We start from the raw sequence: 27,539 nt of genomic DNA on the forward strand, positions 1-27,539 counted from the left end.
CCCCGCTGCATGTGCCGAGCCTGCCTCAAATCGATAACTCTTATTCATTGATTACTTTTCTTGCGGGCTCTGTCCTCCCTTTTCCGATTTCTTCAGCGACATCATGCACACCTTCGGTTTCCGTCTTTTGGATTTTACACCGAACGCGGTGGCGTGCATGGCCCTTTTTGCGCACCTCTGCGGAGGCTTCGCCGGGGTGCATCCCAACACGGCGCTTTTCCGCCACTACTTCTACCCTAGGATCCAGACAGGGGGTGCCATCTCTGGTTGCATCACCTGGATCCCAAGATCCAAGGAGGCATACCCGGACGGTGCCATGAAGGAGAGGTGGGATGAGTGGCGGGGCCGATGGTGCTGGATTAAGGAGGAGAACCCGTCGGCGTTCTGCAAAATTCGCCGGGCGCCGCTAATTCATGGCAGCGACTGGAGTGATGTTGATGCCGCCGACGGAAGGCTCTCCGTTGCTACCACCAGGATCCTCCGGCTTACTCAGGCTGGGCTCACCCTCGAAATGATCGGGGCGGACTTCATCCGCCGCCGGATCGCTCCGCTGCATAACAAGGGGAGACCAGCCTGGCTCTTCACGAACCCTGCTGACATCATGCAACTCCGCCCAGGCCTCGACCACAACTTTACGTTGATGGCGCACGCCCACTTCTGCCAGTGGCTCTTCCAGCTTGACGTGGGCTGCGACGGCGAGGTGGAGTGGACCGGAAAGGTTGCGAGGGCCACCGCGAAGCCGGCAAGGTCCTCAAGGGGCCGCTATTCAAGCTGCCAACGAGGGTGGTCCCGTTGTGCAACAACTCGCGTCGGTCCGCGATCATTGCCATGATGCCGGACTGCAACGCACACGGCCCCGTCCCGAGCTGGAAGGACCCAAAGGATGCAGAAGTGCAGCAATTCTTCGACACCCTGCACGAGATGTATGTTGATGCCGATGCCGAGCGGTTGCTTGTCCAGGAAACCTCCCAGGAGGAGCTGGATTACATCGCCACAAGGGCGAGGGAGGCACAGCTCGCCAGGGAGGCCGGCGACGATGGCGGTGTGGAGGACAAGGCCGCGACGGCCGCGGAGGAGGAGGAGCTTGCCCGGTGGGCGGTGGCCGCCGGGGGAGCTAGCAGCGCCGGCACCGAGGCTCCACTGGTTGAGGATGTGACCGGCGAGTCGTCGTCGTCGGAGGAGGAGACTGTAGATCCGACGCCACCTGTAGGGAGGAGGCGAGTCCTGCGGCAGGCCAGCTCTGGCGAGCCGGTCCGGCCTGGCAGGGATGCGCAGCCGCAGCTGACCTTGGAGGGGTCTCAGCCCCACACGAGGGCCGGGACCGTGAAGAAGCCGGCGAAGGACGCGGTGAAGAAGAAGACAACCGCCTCTTCTTCATCCAGGCGTTCCTAGACGCCGCCTCCCTCCCCTCCCCCAGCGAACGTCGGTGCGGGGATCACTTTTGATTTTGGATCCCTCAGTCCGAGGAGGAAGAGGAAGACCACACAGGAGGAGGTGGACGACGAGTAAGCGTCTGGTTCCTTTTTCGTTATCTCTGCCTCTTCACTCTGTGGTACTGATCTTGACTTGTTTTTGTCTTGGCAGGGACGTGGAGATGCTGGCCCAGAGAGCAAAAAGGGCCAAGGTCTCGATGGGTGACCAGCCCCCGGCCGGTGCTTCGAGGGCGCCCTTGGTGGTGTTGAGCAGCCCGGACAGCAGCCCCCGGCAAAGCCCCCACGTAAGTTCATCATTCTTCTCTCTTCGACATGTGTTAGGGGCGCGATGTTTTGGTGCTGACCTTGCCAGGTGTGCAGGAGGGGAGCGGCAGCAGGAGGAGCCACAGGGGGCTATTCCCAACACGCCGCCCCCATCCACCACGCCGCCCCGAGGGGCGTCCCCGGCAAGGGCGCCAAGCACCGGGCCCACACCCATGGAGGAGGAGGAAGAGAACTTGGGCGCCGGTGGCTTTGCCTCGGCGCCAAATGTTGGTGGGGAGGGGACTTCTACGTCCCAGCCGGGTGTCGGCACCGGCATGTCGCTCGTCGTTTGTCCCTGCTTCTTCTTCTTTCTGGTTCTTGGTCTTGGCTTTGTCTCACCCCTGTCTTCGGCACCCGGATTCCTCTTTGATAGATCCAGAGGACGTGGACGCTGTGATCGAGGGCGTTGCCAAGGCCGCTGAGGCGGACGCCGAGAGGATCGCCGCGGAGGAGGCCGCCAAGGGGGCTGCTGAGGAGGCCGACAAAGCTGCCACCGAGGAGGCCGCCAAGGCCGTTGACGAGGAGGCCGCCGAGGGGCCCACCGGGGAGGCCAACAAGGCTACCGCTGATGAGCCCGGCAAGGGGCCTCCCGGGGAGGCCGGCGGGGCCGCCGCCGAGGAGGAGAAGGAGGAGGAGGCTGGCGACTAGCCTTCCTCCTCTGCTGCTTCCAGCTCCGGCAAGTACTTGAGGGTGAGCGAGGACTTGTTCATTCACCTCCCAGGCGTGTCGAGCACCAGGGCACCCGCCGAGGGAGAGGTGTTCGACGACGAGGTGCTTGCCGCTGTCGGGCTTGGAATCGTCGACGAGCCAATTGTTGGTGGTGACGGCTCGCAGGAGGAGCGGCTCCTCCAGGCCATGGGCGCCAGCTTCCGGAAGCTCCAGGCGCTCTACCGCGCCCGCCTGGACAAGGTGAAGTCCAGGATGGCAGTGGTGGAGAAGGCGGAGGCGGATCTCCAAGAGCGCGTCGCCGAAGCGCAGAACTGGTTCCTCAAGGCCCACGAGGAGCTCAAGGCTGCCCAGTGCGAGCAGGCCAGGCGTGACGTGGAGCTCACCATGAAGCTCGCCGACGTCGAGAAAGCTCAGGAGGCGGCGAAGAACTCGGCTGAGGCCGCCGAGGCCATTCGGACCCAGCGTGAGGCCGCACTGAACTCCCAGGAGGAGGACCTTGCCGCACGCGAGGAGAAGCTCGCCGCTATACTTAGCGGAAAGGATGCAGAAGTGGAGAAGCTCGTCTTGCAGCGGACCGTGTTTGGTTGGAGCAGAGGCACCAAGAGGCACTCGATGCTCAAGCCCAGGCCCACGCCAGCAAGGTGAAGGAGCTGGAGGAGGAGCGCAACAGGCTGACGGAGCAGGCCCTGAAGCTGTCCCGGGAAAAAGACACGCTCAATAGTGCCCTGACAGAGGCGCAGGGCGCGGTCGTCAGCAAGGCCGAGGAGCTCTCCGAGGCCAACAACTCCATTAGAGACCTCAAGCTGAAGTTGGAGGGTCTCGAGAAGGTGCTGTCGGAGGCTACGACCCGAGAGGAGACCCTGGCCAAGGAGCTGGCGGGCGATAAGCTGTTGCGGAAGAACGAGGGCCTCAACTTTCCGGAGCACGTGGAGGGCGAGAGCCGTTGGCTCGATCGCCTCGTCACCGTCGCCAACTAGGCCGCCGCACAGTTGGCCGTCATGGGGATGCCGGACGTGAGGTATGTCCCGGAACGGGGCGTGAGCGCCAATTGTAGCCTGACCACGTTCTTTGAGAAGGTCGTCGATGCTCTGGAGCGGCTTCACGCCAGCCGGGCGGCATAACTAGCCGACGAGTCCCGGATGCTTTGCCAGAGCGCCATGACCAAGGTTCTTACCAAGGTGGCGCACTGGAACCCCGACCTCGATTTCGACGCCACGCTGGAGAGCTTGCCGGACGGGACTGACCTTCCACCGCTCAGGGAGCGCATTGAGCCCATCATCAGCCGAGTCGGCGGAATTCTGAGGGTGGAGGGCCAGCACCGGGATTAGGCTCCCCGTTTCTTTATCGCCGCTACAGGTTCATAACCAAGACAATTGTCATCTCTAGTTAGAACCGCAGCAATGATTTGATGTAACATAACTCTGCAGTATTTTGGGATTATGCATGCTATTTTCCTGTTTGTTGTCTCTTTGTACATCCACCCTACGTTAGCTGGGTAGGCTTGCCGGGGCGGAAACCCAGGGCGGCGTTTTGGGGATGGGTCCCCATTGGCCTACCGGGTGTGCGTGCTGCCGGGAGAGCCACCTTACCGCCCTTAACGTAGCCGCTCGAACTGTCGAGTTTGAGTCGAGTCAGAGTCGAGAGCCTTGCCAATTGCGGAAGGCTACCCTACCGTTTTCAATGCAGCCGTTTGAGCTGTTGAACGGGCTCGAAACAGAACAAAGGCGTTGCTGATTGCGGAGGGCCCCTTTTGCGTACAGGTTTTTCATAATCTCCGAGGAGAATAGCCTTATTTAATAGAATGGAGATACCCGGGGTTCAATGTGACTTAGCTTTTTTTTGTTGCCGCACCAGCATCGTCCTTTTTGGCCACCTTCTTAGGAGCCATGGCGACAAAGAGCCGCTAAACGAGCTGCTAAAGCCGATTCTCACAACTACGCTTTCCCCCTACCTGGCGTGCCAAAGATGTCGGTGGAAACGACACCAATGGGATCACAAGAATCCCTACTACGGTTGGCGGGGCGCGGGGTTGAGAGAAGAGCGGATCTAACAGAGAGCACGCGGTTCGTTTACCCAGGTTCGGGCCGCGGAGTGCGTAAAACCCTAGTCCTGGATATATTCTGAGCTCTTGAGCTAGCTACGGAGTGTAACGAGCTCCAAAAAGCCGAATTCTCCTCCTGGTCGCCTCGGGCTTCCTTTTATAGGAAAAAGGGGTTGCCACAATGGCACACAGGAGGTGGAAAGGGTACAATGTTGTGAGGTTATCCCTCACATTACAAGACAAGACACATTTAATGCGTAGCTTAGGTGTCCTCTTGCTTTATCGGGGGCGGGAACGGAGCCCGTCCCGTCCGTCGCTGCTCCTCCAAGCTTTGACACACGCCCTGGCCAGCGATGCATGCGGTGCCATGTAGGCAGGCAGGCAGCTGAGCTGGCGCGGTGGTGGAACCTCCATGAAGGGCCGCATGTTGCCACGCAGGTGCCCGCCCAGCTAGTTGGGTTGGCAGCTGCGTGCGAACAGCGGTGGAGACTTGGCTGGCGTGGGCCTGACGGTGGCCCTGCTGGCGTGTTTGGCGAGGGCCTTGCCGGGTGGCCCGGCAAGGGTCTTGCCGGGCAACCCGGCAAGGGTCTTGCCGCGGCGCGTAGGCGTCCCCGGCAAGGATCTTGCCGGGGGTCTTGCCATGGCGCTTGCTGTCGTCCCCGGCAAGGCGCTTGCCGGGGGTCTTGTGGTTATCCTTTGCTAGGATCCTGCCAAGGGCTGTCGTCTTCTAGTGCTCATCCGATCTTGGATGTTTATGATCTTGACGAAGATCTGCATGCCACCAAAGAGGTGTCTCCCGAGCCCTTGCCCCAATGTAGTGGACCACAATGGAGGCTGTGGGCTCAAGGGTGACTCGCTTCGTTGGCGTGGGGCGAGCTGCCACGGCAAGGGTCTTGCCGGGGCTGCTAAGGCCGACCCCGGCAAGGATCTTGCTGGGGGAGCCCGCTTCGTCCCTTTGCTTCTTGTGGTTTTTTGGCCTTGGTGTCGCCCTCGGCCAACTCGCGCTCTGGTCTCACCATGGCTCACCTTCCCTGCTCTGCTTGGTGTGGCCGTGGGCGCGGTTCTTACTGCCCGTGCACAGGTATAGGGGTATAAAAAGTGTACCCCTCTTTTTGTACACCGACAGGATGCTATGTTTGATGAAAATGATATTTTTAGTCCCCCATGTTTTGATGAGCTAATTTATTATGATGATAGCATGCCTCCTATTTATGATGATTATGTTGATGAAAGTGGTTTCGGAGAGGTCATGACTTTATTTAGTGATGAATCCACTATTTCGGAAGAGGTTCCAATTGATTATGAGAACAAAGTTTCTATCTATGATGATTATTGTGATGACATGTATGCTATAAAGAATAATGATATTCATGAAACTTGTCATCATGATTTTAATGCTCAAATTGATTATGTGAATAAAGTATCACATGATAGTTATTTCGTTGAGTTTGCTCCCACTACTATTCATGAGAATAAATTTGCTTATGTGGAGAGTAGTAAAATTTATATGCTTGTGCATCATGAGAATAATGCTTTATGTGATGGTTATATTGTTGAATTCATTCATGATGCTACTGAAAATTATTATGAGAGAGGAACATGTGCTTTTACATATTGCAATAATATCAAGTTTCCTCTCTATGTGTTGAAATTTTTGAAGTTGCACTTGTTTTGTCTTCCTATGCAAGTTGATTATTGTTCCCATAAGTTGTTTAGTCAGAAAATCCCTATGCATAGGAAGTTGGTTAGACTTAAATGTGCTAGTCATATTCTTCATGATGCTCCCGCTATGTTTCAATTCTAATCTTTTATGTGAGCATCATTGTCATCATCATGCCTAGCTAAAAAGGCATTAAAGAAAAGCGCTTGCAGGGAGACAACCCAATATTTACCTTTACTGTTTTTGTGTGTTCACATGATTATGCTACTGTAGTAATCATTTTTTATAGCTTTTGTTTCAATAAATTGCCAAGTAAGACCTTTAGGATAACCTACGGTGATAGTTATTTAATCTTGCTGTAAAAAAAACAGAAACTTTGTGCGCACGAGATTAGTTTTCATAAATCACAGAAACGTGCTTTTCAGTTGATTCTTTTTGAAGTAGATTAATAAAAAAATTGCTTAGGACATCCTAATTTGGTAGAATTTTTTAAGTTCCATAAGTATACGTTTGATACAGGTTGCTACAGACTGTTCTGTTTTTAACAGATTCTATTTTCTATGTGTTGTTTGCTTATTTTGATGAATCTATGAGTATTATCGGAGGGTATGAACCATAGAGAAGTTGGAATACAGTAGATATTACACCAATATGAATTTAGAATGAGTTCACAACAGTACCAAAGTGGTGGTTTTATTTTCTTATACTAACGGAGCTTACGAGTTTTCTGTTGAGTTTGTGTTGTGAAGTTTTCAAGTTTTGGGTAAAGATTCGATGGACTATGGAATAAGGAGTGGCAAGAGACTAAGCTTGGGGATGCCCAAGGCACCCCAAGGTAATATTAAAGGACAACCGAGAGCCTAAGCTTGGGGATGCCCCGGATGGCATCCCCTCTTTCGTCTTCGTTCATCGGTAACTTTACTTGGATCTATATTTTTATTCACCACATGATATGTGTTTTGCTTGGAGTGTCATTTTCTTTTGTTAGTATTTGCTTGCTGTTATTTAGAATAATGTTTTGCATCTCTATAATGTCAAGGATAGCCTTTACCATGCTTATTTTGCAAGTATACATGTTGCTGTTTCAAAACAGAAAGTTTACCGCTGTTGCAAAAATTCCCTAGAAAAGTCAGAAAATGATAAAATGTTGAAACCTTTTGCATATCGAGCTCTGTTAAATTTTCTACAGTGTGGTAGAATTTCATAATATTTCAAGAAGTATCAAGCATCTAAGCTTGGGGATGCCCCGGTAGGCATCCCACCTTTCTTCTTCAACAATTATCAGTTAGTATTGGTTGAGCCTAAGTTTTTGCTTCTTCACATGATGCGTGCTATCCTTGAAATGTCGTTTTATTTTGTTTTGCTTGCTGTTTGAATAATATCCCAAGATCTGAAATTCTTAAATGAGAGAGAGTCTTCACATAGCTACATAATTATTTAACTACTCATTGATCTTCACTTATATTTTTTTGGAGTAGTTTGTCATTTACTCGTGTGCTTCACTTATATCCTATGAGTAAATGGTTGAATGAATTGAATATCATAAATCTGAAATTATTGATGTTTCATATGCTTATCCCATGGGGAGTAATGACTTTACATATAATAAGTAGAGGTGGTAAATTTATTGAAGGTTAGCAAACATTGTATTTGTCACTTGAACAATTCATGAAAGAATATTGAAGGAAGAGAGATTTCACATATAAATATACTATCTTGGACATCTTTTGTAATTGTGAGCACTCATTAAAATATGACATGCTAAAAGGTTGATGTTGGACAATGAAGACAACGTAATGGGTTATGTTTTCTTATATCTGAAATAAAGTATATTGTCATGGATCGCCCAACACGTTGAGCTTGCCTTTCCCCCTCATGCTAGCCAAATTCTTTGCACTAAGTAGAGATATTAGTTGTGCTTCCAAACATCCCTTAAACCAGTATTGCCATGAGAGTCCACCATACCTACCTATGGATTGAGTAAGATCCTTCAAGTAAGTTGTCATCGATGCAAGCAATAAAAATTGCTCTCTAAATATGTATGATCTTTTAGTGTGGAGAAAATAAGCTTTATACGATCTTGTGATATGGAAGCAATAGAAGCGACAGACTGCATAATAAAGGTCCCTATCACAAGTGGCAATATAAAGTGAAGTTCCCTCGCATTAAGATTTTGTGCATCCAACTATAAAAGCGCATAGCAACCTCTGCTTCCCTCTGCGAAGGGCCTATATTTTATTCTTGTCTTTTACCTTATGCAAGAGTCATGGTGATCTTCACCTTTCCTTTTTACATTTTATCCTTTGGCAAGCACATTGTGTTGGAAAGATTCTGATATATATATCCAATTGGATGTAAGGCATCATGAACTATTATTGTTGGCATTACCCTTGAGGTAAAAGGTTGGGAGGCGAATCTATAAGCCCTTGTCTTTCTCTGTGTCTGATTAAAACTTTGAACCTATAAATATCGCGTGAGTTTTAACAATTGTGAAAGACTAAATGATAGTCGAGTATGTGGAGTTTGCTAAATCAAAGCTCTGACATAGACTCTTCCTAAAAATAAGATGAATTGTAATTGTTTGATGACTGGTAACACGGTATTTTAGTTTTCAAGAAAATTTATGATCTATACTTTAACATGTGAATAGCTTGTTATTACTTGATCATGAGAAGCTTTATGAGATGAGCTACTGTTATGATATATAATGATGCTAGAAAAGGTGATTGAAATTATCATTGATCAAACTTGTGCACCTGCTAGCATCCACACTTCATAAATTATTTCTTTTATCATTTACCTACTCGAGGACGAGCAGGAATTAAGCTTGGGGATGCTGATAGGTCTCCAACATATCTATAAATTATAAAGTATTCATGCTATTATATTATCTGTTTTGGATGATTATGGGCTTTACTAAACACTTTTATATTATTTTTGGGACTAACCTATTAACCCAGAGCCCAGTGCCAGTTTCTGTTTTTTTCCTTGTTTCAGTGTTTCGCAGAAAAGGAATATCAAATGGAGTCCAAACGGAATGAAACCTTCGGGAGCGTGATTTTTGGAACGAACGTGATCCAGGAGACTTGGAGTTGAAGTCAAGGAAGCTTCAAGGTGGCCACGAGGCGGGGAGGCGCGCCCACACCCTTGCGGGCCCCTCGTGGCTCCTCTGACCGACATCAGGGAACAGAATAGATCGGGAGTTCCACCACCGCAAGTCTCTGTAGCCACCAAAAACCAATCGGGACCCTGTTCTGGCACCCTGCCGGAGGGGGGATCCCTCACCGGTGGCCATCTTCACTATCCCGGCGCTCTCCATGACGAGGAGGGAGTAGTTCACCCTCGGGGCTGAGGGTATGTACGAGTAGATATGTGTTTGATCTCTCTCTCTCTCTCTCTCGTGTTCTTGAGGTGGTACGATCTTGATGTATCGTGAGCTTTTCTATTATAGTTGGATCTTATGATGTTTCTCCCCCTGTACTCTCTTGTGATGGATTGGGTTTTCCCTTTGAAGTTATCTTATCGGATTGAGTCTTTAAGGATTTGAGAACACTTGTTTTATGTCTTGCATGTGCTTATCTGTGGTGACAATGGGATATTCACGTGATCTACTTGATGTATGTTTTGGTGATCAACTTGCGAGTTCCGTGACCTTGGGAATCTATGCATAGGGGTTAGCGCACATTTTCGTCTTGACTCTCCGGTAGAAACTTTGGGGCACTCTTTGAAGTACTTTGTGTTGGTTTGAATAGATGAATCTGAGATTGTGTGATGCATATCGTATAATCTTACCCACGGATACTTGAGGTGACATTGGAGTATTTAGGTGACATTAGGGTTTTGGTTGATATGTGTCTTAAGGTGTTATTCTAGTACGAACTCTTGAATAGATCGATCCGAAAGAATAAGTTTGAGGTAGTTTCGTACCCTACAATAATCTCTTCGTTTGTTCTCCGCTATTAGTGACTTTGGAGTGACTCTTTGTTGCATGTTGAGGGATAGTTATATGATCCAATTATGTTATTATTGTTGAGAGAACTTGCACTAGTGAAAGTATGAACCCTAGGCCTTGTTTTGAAGCATTGCAATACCTTTTGTGCTCACTTTTATCATTAGTTACCTTGCTGTTTTTAGATTTTTAGACTACAAAAACCTATATCTACCATCCATATTGCACTTATATCACCATCTCTTCGCCGAACTAGTGCACCTATACAATTTACCATTGTATTGGGTGTGTTGGGGACACAAGAGACTCTTTGTTATTTGGTTGCAGGGTTGTTTGAGAGAGACCATCTTCATCCTACACCTCCCACGGATTGATAAACCTTAGATCATCCACTTGAGGGAAATTTGCTACTGTCCTACAAACCTCTGCACTTGGAGGCCCAACAACGTCTACAAGGAGAAGGTTGCGTAGTAGACATCATTTGGCGCCACCATCGAACTTGGCATACTCATGATAGGATTAATGGATGCAGCATCAATTTGATTTGTGGGGCTAGGATAAAAATTCATCGGCACAGGAGGCGTCGATGAAATAGGTAAAGTTGGACTAGGGATTTCTACGGTAACAGGCACACCAACATTAGCACTAGATGATTGAGGCATACTATTTTTAGCATTACTATTTTCCAAGAAAATTTGGTATAAAAGATTATTGCTATCAGTAATGCGACTATCAATTTCAGCCCATACCTCAGGAGAGAAGGTATTACTTACAGGGTTTAACCTATTCATCATGAAGAGGAGGAAACTTGATTTCTCCAACCGGAGTGATATTGCCTTGGCGATCCTTCTTGAACTTAGCAAGGAACTCCTGCATCTCCTTCTCTTCACGCGCCTTCTTGTACTACTCATAAGCTTGGCGATGTTCCTCCGATAACTCCTCAAAATTGGGCTTGATTATGTTATCGGCGTTGATTTCCGAGGGCTTGGGAATCTTGTCGTTGCCAGACATGATGGATGATGATGACGATTGATATTTATTCCCCAGCGGAGTCGCCAAAAAGTGTGTTCGCACACGAACACGTCACCGTGTACCCTCGGCGTTGAGCGCGACACGCAGGACACGTCGCCGAAGGAGGCTCACCAGAAGCGTGATATGCAAGACAATCCGGCGAGCTCTTTCGAAGACCCGAAACCCGACACGGCCGGGAGAGACCCCGTATGGACGCACGGCGGTGATGGCCTGCCCTAGGTCAGTTCGCCCGCCCCTAGGGCTTCGTAGATCGAAGCTCTCCGAAGTAAAGAACACCGATGAACGAGAAGCAGAAAACTAGGATAGGAGATGAAAGTTTGTAGATGGGTTTTTGCGATTGTGTGTTGTTGTTCAATCGGCCGTCATCCCTTAGTTATATAAGAGGCGGCTGGACTTCCCGTGCAAGGAAAAGGCTTGGATTCACGTCCAAAACCCTAGTCAAATTCGGATTGGTTTTGTCCGAACTTTCTAAAACTGTTCGGTTTAAACTGGCTGCACCTTGCGGGTCTTTTTTGTGGTGGTAAACGACCTCGGATGAAAACGAGCCCAAAAGCAATCTTGACCATTTCAACGAGGTGAACAACTTTCATGTTGAACGTTTTTTGATTAGAGGTCATCTTCAGGGCCAAATTGCTCGCGCAAAACAGCTAAATACTCACGCAGCTCATCACACATACCCACACTTGTGTCTGGTTCCGGGCGTCATATTTTGCCCATTGAAGGGTCGCGCTGTGCGGGCTCTAACTTTTGCATACGACCTTGGATTGGGACGATCTTTATATCAAAATCAATCGCTTCGACGAGACGAAGACAATTCGTGTAGATCATGTTTCCATACGGGGCAGTCTTGGGGGCGTAATGAGCCGAATAGTGTTCTGAATACAAAATCTCAGTATTTTGAACACAACTTCGGCCTTCGAGATGAGATCGGATGGTGATGGCCCAAACTTCAAAGATGTTCATATCGACAATACGAAACTTTTTTATGTAGATCACTTCTCCATTTAAGGCCATATTAATTAAGTTCTTGACCGTGCCAAAATCTGATGTCAACAGATGGAACCATGGATTTATATGTGCAATGATATGACAGCGAAATGGATCTATAGTGGAGCTGGCCGCTTGTCATGTACTCCATTCTACTTGGACCTAGAAAAGGAAAGTCAAGCTACCTGTTTTGTATATAAGTTCGTCCATGCAATGACATGATTATATGCTCGAAAACGGAAGAAATGTTTTTTCGATACGAAGGCAAAGACTTTGCCTCATCTATATCTATACCAATATAAAAAGAACATCCAATAGATCTCACTTGTTTAATCGCATCTATCCAACGGTCTATGTCCTTCGGTGTTTAGCATTAATAATGTTTAGCATCATCCATTTATCAATATTATGTCTAATAATGATGTCAGCATAAACCACATAATTATATCCTACCTAATATTAACATGTAATGTATATGTTGCCTAATACTTCCTCTGTTTAAATTTATTCCATATATTAGCTTTGATCAAAGTCAAGCTTTATAAAGTTGATCAAGTTCATAAAAAACAATATGAACATTTACAATAACAAATCTATATGATGTGAAAATATGTTCAATTATGAATCTAATGATTTTGCTTTGGTAGTGTGTGTGTCACTATAATTTTTTCTATAAATTTGATCAAAGTTTATAAAGTTTAACTTTAGAAAAAGCTAATATACAAAGTAAATAAAAATGGAGGGAGCATAATGTGCAATACAATTAATATCTTTTTTTAATACTGACGTGCACTACACGTATCGAGTTACTATTCTACCCCCTGCGTTCTTTTATGTAAAGTTTATTATTTTCAACACGATGGTCAATGCACATAATTATAGAGAATTTAGGATGAAATTACCCTTGGCAAATTTGTTGGTTGATGGCAAGTAAACCAATTAGCCCAAGAAAGAAAAAGATACATGCAATGAGGGAGACACTTTTTTTCTTTTGCTACAAGGAAAGATATAGAAAATCACGAGAGATACTTTCCTTTTTTCTAGAGAGCTAAAAAGGAAATTATGAGGAATTAGAAGAAATGCATCTTAGATTATGAAATTTTATTCAAAAACAGATGCAACTTATATAAAGGAACAGAGGGAGCATTAATTAAGAGAAGAGTGGAGTTTGTATTACATGGCCCGAAGGCCCCAACGTACATGAAAAAGTTACTCTCCCATAATAATGGTTTTTTTGCACCATAATTGACCTAGTGCTTGATGGCATTAAGCTAGATAGATGGGGGCTTGATCTTTTGACAGAACACCCGGACATTCCTCTTATTTAAAATGGTCTAACAAATGAGTGTCGTGAGTGATGCCAATGCTACTGCTGTAGCGCGACGGCGACAGGTTCACAGGCCCGATCTGGGCCCGGCCAGACAGTTAGCCCGATGTGCTCCTGCTGTTGCGTCTGGTCTGCTACTACTTGATTCGATGGAGGTTGTTCCCTCTCGCGTGGTTGTGGTACTGCCAGCCCATTAGTCCCGGTTTAGTCATGAACCGGGACCCATGGGGGCATACGTCCAGGTTCGTGCGCCCACGGGTCCGGCCGGGCCTCGTGGGGCATTGGTCCCAGTTCGTTTGGACCCATTTGTCCCGGTTCCTGGCACGAACCAGGACCAATGGGCCTCGCTCCTGGCCAACATACATTTGTCCCGGTTCGTGGCTCAAACCGGGATAGAAGGTGGGGCTTTAGTCCCAGTTCCAGCCACGAACCGGTACAAATGAGTTGCTATATATACCTCATCGCCGCATCAGAGCACTCCACAGAGCCACGAACCGGTACAAATGAGTTGCTATATATATTTCATCGAACACCTCATGTTCAAAAGGAGATGGTGAAGTTCGATCGCATGTTAGAGGATCACAAAAAAGGGTTGTACCCCAATTGCGAAGATGGCAACACAAAGCTCGGTACCATACTGGAATTGCTGCAGTGGAAATTAGAGAATGCTGTGCCTAACAAAGGATTTGAGAAGCTACTGAAAATATCGAAGAAGAAGCTTCCAAAGGATAATGAATTGCCCGACAGTACGTACGCAACAAAGAAGGTCGTATGCCCTCTAGGATTGGAGGTGCAGAAGATACATGCATGCCCTAGTGACTGCATCCTCTACCGCGGTGCGTACGAGGATTTGAACGCATGCCCGGTATGCGGTGCATTGCGGTATAAGATCATACGAGATGATCCTGGTGATGTTGACGGCGAGTCCCCCAAGAAGAGGGTTCCTGCGAAGATGATGTGGTATGCTCCTATAATACCACGGTTGAAACGTCTGTTCAGAAACGAAGAGCATGCCAAGTTGATGCGATGGCACAGAGAGGACCATAAGAAAGATGGGAAGTTGAGAGCATCCGCTGACGGGTCGCAGTGGAGAAAAATCGAGATAAAGTACTGGGATGAGTTTGCAGGTGACCCAAGGAACGTATGGTTTGGTTTAAGCGCGGATGACATTAATCCTTTCGGGGAGCAAAGCAACAATCACAACACCTGGCTCGTAACTCTATGTATGTATAACCTTCCTCCTTGGATGTGCATGAAGCGGAAGTTCATTATGATGCCAGTTCTCATCCAAGGCCCTAAGCAACCCGGCAACGACATTGATGTGTACCTAAGGCCATTAGTTGAAGAACTTTTACAACTGTCGAATGGAAACGATGTATGTGTGTGGGATGAGCACAGACAGGAGGAATTTAACCTGCACGTGTTGCTGTTTGTAACCATCAACGATTGGCGCGCTCTCAGTAACCTTTCAGGACAGACAAACAAGGGATACCACGCATGCAGGCACTGTTTAGCTGACACCAAAAGTATATACCTGGACAAATGCAGGAAGAATGTGTACCTGGGCCATCGTCAATTTCTTCCGACCAACCATCAATGTCGAAAGAAAGGAAAGAATTTCAAAGGCGAGGCAGATCACCGGAAGAAGCCCGCCATGCGTACCGGTGATCACGTACTTGCTATGGTCAATGATTTACACGTAATCTTTGGAAAGGGTCCCGGCGGACAATCTGTTCTGAATGATGCTGAGGGACGCGCACCCATGTGGAAGAAGAAATCTATATTTTGGGACCTACCCTATTGGAAAGACCTAGAGGTCCGCTCTTCAATCGACGTGATGCACATGACGAAGAACCTTTGCGTGAATTTGCTAGGCTTCTTGGGCGTGTATGGGAAGACAAAAGATACACCGGAGGCACGGGAGGACCTGCAACGTTTGCACGAAAAATACGGCATGCCTCCAAAGCAGTATGAAGGTCCTGCCAGCTATGCTCTTACCAAAGAAGAGAAGGAAATCTTCTTTGAATGCCTACTCAGTATGAAGGTCCCGACTGGCTTCTCGTCGAATATAAAGGGAATAATAAATATGCCAGAGAAAAAGTTCCAGAACCTAAAGTCTCATGACTGCCATGTGATTATGACGCAACTGCTTCTGGTTGCATTGAGGGGGCTTCTACCGGAAAACGTCTGATTAGCCATTGTGAAGCTATTGTTGGAAATATGCCCTAGAGGCAATAATAAATTAGTTATTATTTTATTTCCCTGTTCATGATAATCGTTTATTATCCATGCTAGAATTGTATTGATAGGAAACTCAGATACATGTGTGGATACATAGACAACACCATGTCCCTAGTAAGCCTCTAGTTGACTAGCTCGTGGATCAATAGATGGTTATGGTTTCCTGACCATGGACATTGGATGTCGTTGATAACGGGATCACATCATTAGGAGAATGATGTGATGGACAAGACCCAATCCTAAGCATAGCACAAGATCGTGTAGTTCGTATGCTAAAGCTTTTCTAATGTCAAGTATCATTTCCTTAGACCATGAGATTGTGCAACTCCCGGATACTGTAGGAGTGCTTTGGGTGTGCCAAACGTCACAACATAACTGGGTGGCTATAAAGGTACACTACGGGTATCTCCGAAAGTGTCTGTTGGGTTGGCACGAATCGAGACTGGGATTTGTCACTCCGTGTGACGGAGAGGTATCTCTGGGCCCACTCGGTAGGACATCATCATAATGTGCACAATGTGATCAAGGAGTTGATCACGGGATGATGTGTTACGGAAAGAGTAAAGAGACTTGCCGGTAACGAGATTGAACAAGGTATCGAGATACCGACGATCGAATCTCGGGCAAGTACTATACCGGTAGACAAAGGGAATTGAATACGGGATTGATTGAATCCTCGACATCGTGGTTCATCCGATGAGATCATCGTGGAACATGTGGGAGCCAATATGGGTATCCAGATCCCGCTATTGGTTATTGGCCGGAGAGGTGTCTCGGTCATGTCTGCATGGTTCCCGAACCCGTAGGATCTACACACTTAAGGTTCAGTGACGCTAGAATTGTTATGGGAAATAGTATGTGGTTACCGAAGGTAGTTCGGAGTCCCGGATGAGATCCCGGACGTCACGAGTCCGCGGTGAAGATCGATATATTGGACGAAGGGATTGGAGTCCGGAAGTGTTCCGGAGGTACCAGGATATGGCCAGCATGACCGAAAGGTGTTTCGGGAGCCGTGCAAGTGTTGGAGGGCCTCATGGGCCAAAGGGGAAGGGGCAAACCAGCCCACTAAGGGTTGGTGCGCCCCCCACACCCTTTCCCACATTACTTGGGGAGGTGAGGCGCCTCCACCTGGCTTGGGAGGCAAGCCTCCACCTGCTTGGCTTGGGGGGCAAGTCTCCCTAGGATTTTTCCTAGGGAGATCCAATCTGCCTAGCCGCCGCCCCTAGGGGAAACCTTAGGGCGCCTTACCCTCTCCCCTTGCCCCTATATATAGTGGAGGTGTGGGAGGGCAGCCGTGACCTCTCCCCTGGCGCAGCCCTCCCTCCTCCTACCTTCTCCTCCTCCTCCATGGTGCTTGGCGAAGCCCTGCCGGAGAACCACGAGCTCCACCACCACCATGTCGTCGTGCTGACGGAGCTCTCCCTCAACTTCTCCTCTATCCTTGCTGGATCAAGAAGGAGGAGACGTCCCCGGGCTGTATGTGTGTTGAACGCGGAGGTGCCTCCCGTTCGGCACTAGGATCATCGGTGATTTGGATCACGACGAGTACGACTCCATCAACCCCGTTCACTTGAACGCTTTCGCTTAGCGATCTACAAGGGTATGTAGATGCACTCTCCTTCCCCTCGTTGCTAGATTACTCCATAGATTGATCTTGGTGATGCGTAGAAAATTTTGAATTTCTGCTACGTTCGCCAACAGTGGCATCATGAGCTAGGTCTATGCGTAGTTTCTATGAACGAGTAGAAAACAAAGCAGTTGCGGGCGTCGATATTGTCAATTATCTTGCCGTTACTAGTCTTATCTTGATTCGGCGGCATTGTGGGATGAAGCAGCCCGGACCAACCTTACACGTACGCTTACGTGAGACCGGTTCCACCGACTGACATGCACTAGTTGCATAAGGTGGCTGGCGGGTGTCTGTCTCTCCCACTTTAGTCGGATCGGATTCGATGAACAGGGTCCTTATGAAGGGTAAATAGAAATTGGCAATTCACGTTGTGGTTTTGGCGTAGGTAAGAAACGTTCTTGCTAGAAACCCATAGCAGCCACGTAAAACATGCAAACAACAATTAGAGGACGTCTAACTTGTTTTTGCAGCAAGTGTTTTGTGATGTGATATGGCCAAAGGATGTGATGAATGATATATGTGATGTATGAGATGATCATGTTCTTGTAATAGGAATCACGACTTGCATGTCGATGAGTATGACAACCGGCAGGAGCCATAGGAGTTGTCTTAATTTATTTATGACCTGCGTGTCAACATAAACGTCATGTAATTACTTTACTTTAGTGCTAAACCGTTAGCCATAGTAGTAGAAGTAATAGTTGGCGAGACAACTTCATGAAGACACGATGATGGAGATCATGATGATGGAGATCATGGTGTCAATGCCGGTGACAATGATGATCATGGAGCCCCGAAGATGGAGATCGAAAGGAGCAAAGTGATGATGGCCATATCATGTCACTATTTGATTGCATGTGATGTTTATCATGTTTTACATCTTATTTGCTTAGAATGACAGTAGCTTAAATAAGATGATCCCTCACTAAAATTTCAAGAGAAGTGTTCCCCCTAACTATGCACCGTTGCGAAGTTTCGTCGTTTTGAAGCACCACGTGATGATCGGGTGTGATAGATTCTTACGTTCGAATACAACGGGTGTTGATGAGCCTAGCATGTACAGACATGGCCTCGAAACACATGCGAAACACTTAGGTTGACTTGACGAGCCTAGCATGTACAGACATGGCCTCGGAACACGGAGGACCGAAAGGTCGAACATGATTCATATAGAAGATGCGATCAACATGAGATGTTCACCGATGACGACTAGTCCGTCTCACGTGATGATCAGACACGACCTAGTTGATTCGGATCATGTATCACTTAGATGACTAGAGGGATGTCTATCTGAGTGGGAGTTCATGAAATAATCAGATGAACTCAATTATCATGAACATAGTCAAAAGGACTTTGCAAATTATGTCATAGCTTACGCTTTAGTTCTACTGTTTGATATGTTCCTAGAGAAAATTTAGTTGAAAGTTGATAGTAGCAATTATGTGGACTAGGTCCGTAAACTGAGGATTGTCCTCATTGCTTCATAGAAGGCTTATGTCCTTAATGCACCGCTCAGTGTGCTGAACCTCAAACGTTGTCTGTGGATGTTGCGAACATCTGACATACACGTTTTGATGACTACGTGATAGTTCAGTGATGTTAAACAGTTTAGAGTTGAGGCACCGAAGACGTTTTGAAATGTCGCGGAACATATGAGATGTTTCGAGGGCTGAAATTGGAATTTCAGGCTCGTGCCCACGTCAAGAGGTATAAGACCTCCGACGGGTTTCTTGGCCTACAAACAAAGGGAGAAAAGCTCAATCGTTGAGCTTGTACTCAGATTGTCTGGGTACAACAATCACTTGAATCGAGTGGGAGTTATCTTCCAGATGAGAAAGTGATGGTTCTCCAAAGTCACTGCCACCAAGCTACTAGAGCTTCGTGATGAACTATAACATATCAGGCATAGACATGATGATCCTTGAGAAATTCGCGATGTTTGACACCGCGAAAGTAGAAATCAAGAAGGAGCATCAATTGTTGATGGTTAGTGAAACCACTAGTTTCAAGAAGGGCAAGGGCAATAAGGGATACTTCATGAAACGGCAAATCAGCTGCTGCTCTAGTGAAGAAACCCAAGGTTGAACCCAAACCCGAGACTAAGTGCTTCTGTAATAAGGGGAACGGTCACTAGAGCAGAATTACCCTAGATACTTGGTAGATAAGAAGGCAGGCAAGGTCGACAGAAGTATATTGGATATACATTATATTAGTGTGTACTCTACTAGTACTCCTAGTAGCACCATGGTGATAGATACCGGTTTGGTTGCTAAGTGTTAGTAACTCGAAATAAAAGGCTACGGAATAAACGGAGACTAGCTAAAGGTGAGATGATGATATGTGTTGGAAGTGTTTCCAAGGTTGATGTAATCAAATATCGTACGCTCCCTCTACCATCGAGATTGGTATTAAAACCTAAATAATTGTTATTTGGTGTTTGCGTTGGGCATAGACATGATTGGATTATGTTTATCGCAATACAGTTATTCATTTAAGGAGAATAATGGTTACTCTGTTTATTTGAATAATACCATCCCGATCGTAGTGATACACATGTTCATGCCAAAAGATATAAGATAGTAATGATAGTACCACGTACTTGTGGCACTGCAATTTGAGTCATATTGGTATAAAACTCATGAAGAAGCTCCACTTTGATGGATCTTTGGACTCACTCGTTTTGAAAAGATTGAGACATGCGAACCATGTTTATTGGTAGATATGCATGAAGAAACTCCATACAGATGGATCGTTTGGACTCACTTGATTTTGAATCACTTGAGACATGCAAATCATACCACATGGGCAAGATGACTGAAAGCCTCGTTTTTAGTAAGATGGAACAAGAAAGCAACTTGTTGGAAGTAATACATTTTGATGTGTGCAGTCCAATGAGTGCTGAGGCACGCAGTGGATATCGTTATGTTCTTACTTCACAGATGATTTGAGTAGATGTTGAGTATATTTACTTGATGAAACACAAGTCTGAATTATTGAAAGGTTCAAGTAATTTCAGAGTGAAGTTGAAGATCGTCATGACAAGAGGATAAAATGTCTATGATATGATCATAGAGATGAATAACTGAGTTGCGAGTTTGGTACACAATTGAGACATTGTGGAAATTGTTTCACAACTAACACCGCCTGGAACACCATAGTGTGATGGTGTGTCCGAACATCATAAATGCACCCCATTGGATATGGGTCATACCATGATGTCTCTTATCGAATTACCACTATCGTTCATGGGTTAGGCATTAGAGACAACCACATTCACTTTAAATAGGGCACCACGTAATTCCGTTGAGATGACACCGTATGAACTATGGTTTAGAGAAACCTAAGCTGTCGTTTCTTGAAAGTTTGGGGCTGCGACGCTTATGTGAAAAGGTTTCAGGCTGATAAGCTCGAACCCAAAGCGGATGAATGCATCTTCATAGAATACCCAAAAATAGTTGGGTATACCTCCTATTTCAGATCCGGAAGCAAAAGTGATTGTTTCTAGAAACGGGTCCTTTCTCGAGGAAAAGTTTCTCTTGAAAGAATTGAGTGGGAGGATGGTGGAGACTTGATATGGTTATTGAACCGTCACTACAACTAGTGTGTAGCAGGGCAAAGGAAGTTCTTCCTGTGGCACCTACACCAATTGAAGTGGAAGCTGATGATAGTGATCATGAAGCCTCGGATCAAGTCACTGCCAAACCTCGTAGGTCGACGAGGATGCATACTGCTTCAGAGTGGTACGTAATCCTGTCTTGGAGGTCATGTTGCTAGACAACAATGAACCTACGAGCTATGGAGAAGCGATGGTGGGCCCGGATTCCGATGAATGGCTCGAGGCCATAAAATCCGAGAGAGGGTCCATGTATGAAAACAAAGTGTAGACTTTCGCAGAACGACTCGATGGTCGTAAGGCTGTTGAGTACAGATGGATTTTAGAAGGAAGACGGACAATGATGATAAGTGTCACCATTAAGAAACCTCGACTTGTCGTTAAGATGTTTTCCGACAAGTTCAAGGAGTTGACTGCGATGAGACTTTCTCACTCGTAGCGATGCTTAAGAGTCTGTTGGAATTATATTAGCAGTTACTGCATTGTTTATGAAATCTTGCAGATAGGATGTCAAAACATTGTTTCCTTTTCTTGAGGAAAGGTTGTATGTGATACAACCAAAAGGTTTTGTCAATCCTAAAGATGCTAACAAGTATGCAAGGCTCCGGCAGTTCTTCTAAGGAATGGAGTAAGCATCTCGGAGTTGGAATATACGCTTTGATGATGACCAAAGGTTTTGGGTTTATACAAAGTTTATGAGAAACTTGTATTTCCAAAAAGGTGAGTGGGAGCACTACGGCATTTCTGATAAGTATATGTGGATGACATATTGTTGATCGGAAATGATGTAGAATTTCTAGAAAGCATGCAGATTTATTTGAAAAGTGTTTTTCAATGGAAAACCTGGATTAGGCTACTTGAGTATTGAGCATTAAGATCTATAAGGATAGATCAAAACGCTTAATAGTACTTTCAAAAGAATACATACCGTGACAAGATTTTGAAGGAGTTCAAAATAGATCAGCAAAGAAGGAGTTCTTGGCTGTATTACAGGTGTGAGTATTGAGTAAGACTCAAGACCTGACCACGGCAGAAGAGAGAGAAAGGACGAAGGTCGTCCCCTATGCTTAGACGTAGGCTCTACAGTATGCTATGCTGTGTACCGCACCTGAAGTGTGCCTTGCCATGAGTCAGTCAAGGGGTACAAGAGTGATCCAGGAATGGATCACAGGACAGCTGTCAAAGTTATCCTTGGTAACTAGTGGACTGAGGAATTTTCTCGATTATGGAGGTGGTGTCGGGGGACTAATCCATGAACACCTATGGGACCGGCGAGCCGAGTCCCTTTCGGTTCGGCGGGGGCGAGGGTCGCACGAAGAGCGGATCAAGGCGAAGCACATGAGCGGTTTACCCAGGTTCGGGCCGCACGGATGCGTAAAACCCTACTCCTGCTTTGTGGTTTGTATTGAGTTCTTGCTCGGGAGCGCGGAGTGCTACAGTACACCCCAGCAGCTAATGAGACCGAGCGTGAGTGTTCTCCAACCCACCTCTACGTTGCGCATGGGCCTCCTTTTATATGTTCAAGGGGTCACCGACAGGTGGCAACATAGACAAGGGTAAAAATGGAAAGGTGTTGCGGTTGGTACAGCTACCTGCTACAGTGTATCATACCTAACCCTGACGGCAGGGGACAAGGGCATTAAATGCCCGTCTGCGTCGCCTAAATAGTGCAAAAGGGACCGTCAGGGACGCCACCGCTCGCCACGATGGCAATCTTGTCAGCGCCACTTGCCACCGCGCGCCGCTGGCTGCACAACCTCCCGCCACGTACGCCTGGGAAGGTCCCAGAGCGACACGTTGGTGGATGTGCTGGAGCGCGGGCACAGAGTGGTGGCTTGCCGCGGCAAGCGCCTTGCCGCGGTCGTTGTCTTGTCGCGCCCGGGAGCTTGTCGCTCACCGGGCCTTGCCGGGACGCGTAGCGCGTCGCGGCAAGTTCCTTGAGATGCCTTGGTTGGCCTTCCCGGCAAGCTCCTCTTGCCAGGGTCTTGAGATGCCTTGGTTGGCCTTCCCGGCAAGCTCCTCTTGCCGGGGTCTTGTCTCCTTGGCTTGGATACTTTGTCCTTGAATGGCTCCAAAGGAACCACGGAGGACTTTGGCAGTCACCCGGCAAGCCTTGCCGCGGGATGCTGCGACTGCCCGTGCACAAGTTCGGGATACTAGGGTACCCCTACTCTAGTACACCGACAGGAGCCCCCGGGCCTGGGCAATACACGGTGCCGAGCGCTGTTGGGCCAGGCCCAAAACAGGGCACGGGCACGCGCGGCCTGGGTTACGCCGTATATCTCCCTGTATCCACCGCGCCCTCCCCGAATGGCACGCGTTGAATGCGTCGTCGTGGGAGAGATCGTGGGTGGTTTCTTTATTCGGAAATGCGGAACGTCCGCCCCTCCCTCTTTATAAGCAGCGGAAACAGGGGTAGTTCGCCCATTCGCCGGTTGCTACTCCAATCTCGGAAACCTCCGCCACTCCCTCGTCTTCCCAAAGCTGAAAGAGAGCAGCGCCCCGCCCCCCATCGCCACCAGCACCACCAACACCGTCGACCTCCTCCACCACTTCCGCCATGGCTCCGAGAGCCGACAAGGGGAAGGTTGTGAAGTTGACCGAGGCGCAGCGGCTTGCGGCGCTGTGAAAGGAGCGGGCAATCTTCCCCCCAAGCTCGCCGCGAGGGAGCTGAGGGAGAATTTCTACCTCTTCTGGTCGACGGAGACGCGAGCGCATCCGCGCACGAAGGTACTTCCAGCCGCCGCTTGGAAAACGGCTCCAAATGGATATCCTTTCTTCGCCTTGTTCTTCTACTGCGGGCTCTGCCCGCCTTTCTCTGAGTTTTTCTGCGATATTATGAACACCTACGGGTTCCACCTCCTTGACTTCACCCCCAATGCTGTTCTGACCATGGCAGTTTTCGCACATCTCTGCGAAAACTTTGTCGGAGTCCATCCCAATGTAGCCCTTTTTCGCCACTTCTTTATGCCCCGAGTAGAGAGAGGAGAGCCTTTATCCGGCGGAATCGCCTGGATCTCGAGGGCCGGCAAGAAGGACACTTATCTGGAGGGAGAGTTCCGCGGCAAGTGGGAGGAATGGAGAGCAGACTGGTGCTGGATTGTCGAGGAGAACCCGCAGCCGTTTACCGCCCGGTGCCAAGCCCCAGTAGCACGCGGCAACGATTGGAGTGACGTGGCCCCGGAAGACAATAGGCTGAAGATCGCCGTCACCCGGATCCAACGCCTCAGGCTTGCCGGGCTCACTGTAGGCACTGTTGGCGCAGATTTTCTTCGCCGCCGCATCGCCCCCCTGCAGGAACGGGGGAGACCCACCTGGGAATTCAGGAATGCGACGGATATCATGAGGCTGCGTCCAGGCCTCAACTTCAACTTCACTGTTTTGGAGCTTAACGCGATGCTCCAGGAGCTGTTCAAGTACGACCCTCAACATCCTGAAGTGTTCAGGTTGCCGAGGGGTGTCGTTCCACTGTGCAACAACTCCGCGCTCGACCGCATTCGTGCAATGATGCCACTGTGCGATTCGCATGGAATTGTCCCAACTTGGCAAGAGCCTGCAGACGACGTCGTGCAGCAGTTCTTTGACGGCTTGGTAGAAGTGCCGGTCCGCTCCGATGAAAAGAAGAGCCTCACCCGCGACACCACCGATGCGGAGATGACACACATTGCCACTAGGCTGGAAGAGGCGGCGGCAGCCGTAGCCGCGGGCGAATTTGGATTCACTGTGGAGGAGGCAGATGCAGCAGAGGCGGCAAGCCGTGGCGAGCAAGAGGAGCTCGTCGGCGAGAAAGAGCTTGCCGGGCGTGACGTCGAGTCGAGCGAGCCCGCCAAGGGTACGAGCAGCTCGCTGGAGATCAACTCCTCTTCCTCCTCATCTTCAGGCAGCTCGCCGCAAGCAGAGCCTCCATCTCCACCAAGAAGGCGTCTCCGCAAGGCCGGGGACGTAGCAGAGCGGCAGACGAGTCAACAGCCGCCGCGCCGCGCGACACGCTCCACCGCGGCAAGCACTGTTGCCGCGGGTGCACCTCACGCTGCTGCGGCAACTGGAGCGGGGTCCACCCGGACCACTGCTTCTGCTCCTGCCGCTTCTCACGCCGCGGCGGCAGCCGGAGCGGGGTCGTCTCAGACCACCGCCACTGTTCCCGCCAAGCGGCCAAGGGAACCTACTCCTCCGCCTCCTCGCGCCGGACATGAGCCGGACTTCGACTTCTCTGCATTCAGCTCCGACGAGGAAGAAGAAGAGTAAGATTCTCTTGTTGTACTTGTAGTTCTTCAATTCTTGCTGTTTTGTCTTGTATCTCATTTGCTTTACTCTGAACTTGTTCCTCTTTAGGACTCTGGCCCAGAGAGCAGCAAAGAGAGCCAAGGTCCCGGTGATTATCATCGAGGACGAACCCACTGCGACAGCAGGGGGTGCATCCGAGACAACCTTGCCGGACCCGACAACTTTTCTCCAGAGCAGCCCCCAGCGTAAGTATATGGTTCGCTTTCCACTGTGAGGCGCGCATGGATACTCTGTATTTGCTGATATCTGACTGTTGGTTTGTGTAGGAGCAGAGCAGCCTCACCAGGAGCGCCTGGAGGCCGCCCCCGAAATGCCAAGGGAGAGTCCTCCGGCAAGGGAGAGTTCTCCGGCAAGGGGGAGTTCTCCGGCAAGGGACAGCACCAGCGGCCCCCCGGCGGCGGAGACCACGACTGCAGAACCCGGTACAGGTACTCCTCTCGCTTCAAAACTCCCGTTGGGTTCTTCTTCTTTGGATCTTCTTTTTTTTGGGTATTTGCTCGACTCTTCTCACTTTTCCGGCCATCAGACCCATCTGCTGCGGAGCCGATGGAGACCGAGGTTGTTGCCGACGACGCCGCTGCCACTGAAGAAGCAGCCGACGCTGATGATCCCGTCGGCGACGAGGCCGCCAAAGCTGCCGCCGCAGCAGCTGGCGAGGGGTCTGGCGATCGCACTGACGGCCCTGAGGCCGCAGGAGCGCCAGGCGCTACGTCGACCGCCGACCCGTCCGCCGCTGCCGCAGCGCCAAGCTCCGAAGAGCCCCAGCCAGGCGTCTACTTGAAGGCCGGCGATGGCATCTTCATCAACCTCCCCTGGGCGTCAAGCTCCAGGGCGCCGGTCAAGGGAGAGAGCTTCGACGGAGAGGTGCTCGCCTCCGCTGGGCTGACGCTGGTTGATGCGCCGAGCAGCAGCAGTGGCGAGCCTGAGGAGGAGCGGTTGCTGCGGAAGCTGTTGTCGCTCTACCGCGCGCGGCAAGCCAAGCTAGAATCCCGCGAGGCGCTTGTCGCGAAGGCGGGAGCAGACATCGAGAAGCGCGCGAAGGAGCTTCGGGGTCTCCACCAATAAGCTCTCCGGTCCCTGATAGAGGAGCGGGAGCAACTCGCCGAAGAGCAGAAGGCCTTCTTCCTCGAGAAGGCCGAAGTTGAAGAGCAACAGCGGCTTGCCGCTGAGAAGCTGTCTGCGCAGGAGGGCGAGCTGGCGCAGCGGAAAGTTAACCTCGACAGCCACGAGGAGGAGCTTGCCGCGCGTGAGCAGAAATTCGGCAGAGCCCTTAAGCAAGCAGAGGATGCTGCCGCCGCTGCCGAGGCCGCCAAGAAGGAGCTGGAGACCAAGGTGGCACAACTGGAGGCTGATCTCAAGGCGAGTGGCGAAGAGCTTAGCGCCGCCAAGGACTCCAACGCAGATCTTGAGTTGAAGCTGACCACTTTGATCAAGAAGCTGGACGGCGCCAAGGAGCAGGAGGTGGCCTTGAAGGAGGAGATCAAGGCCGACAAGGCGCTGCTGGAGAGTGCTGCCGCCGCCCAGAATGCTTTTAGGGAGAATGTGGAGCACTGGACGGAGGGTCTCGTGAATGTTGCCGCTGACATTGACAGGGAGCTGGCGCAGCTGGGGATGGAGGACCTCGGATATCCCTCCGACGAGAACCTCCAACCCAGCGCCAAGCTCATCTTGTTCTTCAAAGGCATGGCGACGGCCCTCCAGCGGCTCTGGGAGAAGATCCCAAAGCAGCTGGCCGACGAGTCGCGCAAGATCTGCGCGGGAGCTCTTCAAAAGGTGTTGGTGAAGGTGGCCTTCCGCAACCCGGGCCTCAACCTCACCAACGTCCTCAAGACCCTGCCGCCGGATGCTGATCTGGAGGCGCTCAAGACCCTTGTCGCACCCATTATGGACAAGGTGAGCGGGATCAAGAGGATTGAGGGCGATCGCGTAGACTAGGCCGCCCGTTTTCTTCTTTTCTTGTCGCTGCTGGTCATGTTATGAGAACAATCTGTTAGAGCCGCGACAAGCTACCTTGTAATATAACTCTATTCCGGGTAATGATTGCAATGTTATTCCCTTTACTTGATTCCTCCCTTTGTATGTTTTTGCCCTACGCTTTTAGGGAACTTGCCGGTGCAGGCACCTTAGCCGCGAGCGCTGAGTGCGGAACGTCAGCAGCCTGCTGGCGGTGCCGCTACCGACAAGAAACCTTGTCGCAACTAGTCGCAGCTCACTTAAGTTGTTGAGCGGACTCGAAACAAAGTAAGGGCGCAACTAGCTACGAGTTGGTTCCTCCGCGCACAGGTTTTCCATACAAAGTGCGGTCGTTCAAGGGAGATAACTTAAAAATTTTAAAAATCTGATTGCTCAAACTTTGGCAACTTAGCTTTT

This window comes from Triticum aestivum, chromosome 1A (assembly GCF_018294505.1).
Source record: "Triticum aestivum cultivar Chinese Spring chromosome 1A, IWGSC CS RefSeq v2.1, whole genome shotgun sequence".
Taxonomy (NCBI): domain Eukaryota; kingdom Viridiplantae; phylum Streptophyta; class Magnoliopsida; order Poales; family Poaceae; genus Triticum; species Triticum aestivum.